This window comes from Pecten maximus, chromosome 10 (assembly GCF_902652985.1).
Source record: "Pecten maximus chromosome 10, xPecMax1.1, whole genome shotgun sequence".
NCBI classification, from domain to species: domain Eukaryota; kingdom Metazoa; phylum Mollusca; class Bivalvia; order Pectinida; family Pectinidae; genus Pecten; species Pecten maximus.
Window position 1 is genome coordinate 30574092 of NC_047024.1, and position 3441 is coordinate 30577532.

Genomic DNA, 3441 nt, shown 5'->3' on the forward strand with positions numbered 1-3441 from the left:
GATTGAGTAACCAGTCCAATAGACTAGTAATCTTCCACACACTTTCCTTGCTTATCCCGAATCTCTGCCATTGACCTTTCACGAAATTGAACCGATAAGGTAGATGATCGTCTAGGTGATTCCACTACGTAGAGGGTAAATTTAAACATAGATATGTGCGGTTTTTAAAAGTGTTGATATAGATTAAGACGTTATGATTCTCCTATGACATCAATACTTCCAAAAAAAGATAATTGATGTTTAATATTTATTTTTATTTGTTTTAGAGGTTTTTAAACACAATGACATGTAAATCGGGGGTGTCAATTGACTGCATGGATAGTAACATTTGAAAGCTGTAGTTTCATAGGAAAGTGAGTGTTTATGTCAAAGTATATCATAGAACTGAAAATTTGAGGACACCTTGTACAGTGTGCCGGCACATATAGATATATACAAATGTAATTATGATGTTATGTACCAGTATAAAGGCCATTAAATATGCATTCACCTACCAGTATGTAACAGGTTGATACAACGGACCAATTTACCTACATACTTCATAGTAATGGTTTTATGTAGGGAACAATATGGATTTATCGTAATACCGGTAATTTTCTCTTTGTGTATGCACACACACCTTAAATGACAAACCAGGTGTTGAAAATACCAAATATAGCTAACATGATTTGATGCGAGACTTTCGCGTTGCCATTCTAATTAGGACATTCATTGTCAGTTGTTATATATGTGCATATATTGTTTCTGTTTTTTTCATTTGTTATTACTGTACTCCCCTGGTAGGCCGTTAACCTGCTGCCCTCATTGTACTATCGTTTTAGACGGACTTAATTGGGATATTATCAGTTCTTTCTTAACAATGTTCTCCTTTCATGTCTCTCTTTGACACTGCCCCACTTTCGACCTATCGTACTTGTGAGGTACCAGTGACTGCAATATCAATATTGGTATTTTTTGGGATTGAGATGACTGGTTCGACCGTTATCAGTATTATGTGGCCGCATTTAGTGGTATGTCCTGCTGGATGTCGTCGGTATATCACAAGGAGACCTAAATCTCCCAAAAGCAACATTTACCACACGAATGTTTATCCTACACAGTGGAGGACGTTTAAAAATTACCATAGCAGTTAATATGACGTTAAACAATGCTAAACTAAACTTTTCAATAATTGAAACCATCGCAGATCATTCCAGCATTATCGTTGTGGCTATTTTTATTGGCAAGAGTGTCTGATAGATGTTGTGTGCATATGCAGGGTTGTCCAACAATTACAACGTTACTGAACCTGTCAAGAAGCGAAATAGGCCTGCTTCATAAAATCGGATTTTTTTTGTGTCGTTCTATTTAGGGGACATTGAAGAGATCGAAATAAGATATTCTGTCCCCATTACAACACTTGTAATCAGCATTATGTGATCGGGTTGAGTGTCCTACTTTGTTGCTTCAGTGAGGTAGCACTATAAAGTCGGCACCAGATCCGCACTATCATAAGGAAACAAACACACACAATACACACATGTATTCCGCACACGAGGAGACCTTCCTTAAAACATAACTTAACCCGTGCTTTTGTGCCCCGTGAACTATAACACATGTGACCCGGCGGTTCGAGACAGTTACAATTCAATTTAATATGCCTGGTGGTATATTGGTATCCCCCCTCTCAACATTCCTGTTTCGGCCCGTTTCTATTGAATATATTATTTGATTGACCAAAAGTATCAATATTGTGATATGTCAGTGAGGTTCACTCTCAAAAATTGTGTCTTTGTTTATTTGCTTGTTTTTGTTTAACGTCATATTAACAGCCAGGGTCATTTAAGGACATGCCAGGTTTTGGGGGTGGAGGAAAGCCGGAGTACCGGACAAAAACCACCGACCTACGGTCAGTACCTGGCAACTGCCCCACGTGGGTTTCGAACTCGCAACCCAGAGGTGGAGGGTTAGTGATAAAGTGTCGGAACACCTTAAATGCCCGGTCATCTACGAATACCGTCTATATTGCTGTTGGTGAAACGAACACTAAAGTTACGGTTGATTACATTTATAGAAGAAAGTAACGACCTACAGACACTCAACTTACAATATTTGTGTTGAAGATTTAATTATCCTGCGACGATCCAGTTTATGTGATATAGAGAAAATCAGAGGAATAAAGACAGGGCAGGGGAAATTCTGCACCTGTCGCTTAACTGAAATTTCCAAATAGTTTTCTAGAAACACCTTACATCCTAAATTCAATAAAACAAATAGCAGGTAGCCATTCAACATTCCTAGTGAATGCATTTTATTTGACGTATAGCCCTTTTTTTATAAATAGGGCGTTCGGGAGTTGTGTTTAATGTTTCCGGCAACCTGTTTTACATTGCAAGCTGACGAAACTATAAAAAATATGTAACCTCGGCACGGCGAGACGAAATATGTTGTTCATCCGATCTTGTTAGTGAGAAGTTTGTACATATCTGCAAAGTATTATTTATTCTTAATGAAAAAAATGTAGTTTTATTCTCAATAGAAGAAATATAAAGCAAGTCATGAATGCATCTTCTATTGTAATGTAAATCAGGGATTATAGCTGATGAGACCGTATTGCCGTAGCGGCAGAACCTTGCTTTTATAAAGGCTTCAACTAGGCACGATTCTTTTGAAGATATCTAGCGCCCAGGGATGCATGCAAGAGGATTTTCGTGTTAAATTAAATTATTCTATTCCTTTCGGTATATTATCCATACAGTGAAAAATTAGCATAATGTATCGGATTTACTCTTCAATAACGTTTTTCGTCTGTGATGTACCAGTTTATCTACCAAGTGCTAATTCTGTATCATTCGGTAGTGTATGCATGGTTACCTTGCCTGAAACTAATCGAGTCTAGAAACGTATACACAATTATAAAGATCAAGCAAATGATATAATTGCTATGAAAAGCCGTTATTGCAAATCAGCCACGGTTTGAAGTTCGTGCAGAAATCGCATATTCTTCGATATACTTTGTAAAGTTCTCAACACTAAACATTTCCTGGACATTTCAGTAGTATTAAGTTATGATTGCAAACGATCTTCGTTTTAAACATATGTCCCTGTTGACAAATGGTCTTGTTAAGTGCTTGTCTATCGATCAAATTATCTTCTGACATATCATACACTCTCTTATCATCTGGTGTTAAAACATAACATACACTCCTCATCCCCTACCATTAATCTTAAGATTTAGCAAAAAATGTTTGTGTCCGACATTCCTTAGATCGGATCTGACATTGCATCTTTACGAACCTACCGCAAGATACAACGTTAGTGGAAGTAGGTCCGCATGTACAGTTAACACGATAAAACTGGGGTGCGTGTTTAACTGTAACACAAGGCATGTCAATGGGACTTAACCTTTACTGCCTCCCGAGTGACAAACGAGGCGTTGTTAGTTACGGAGATACGCCACCA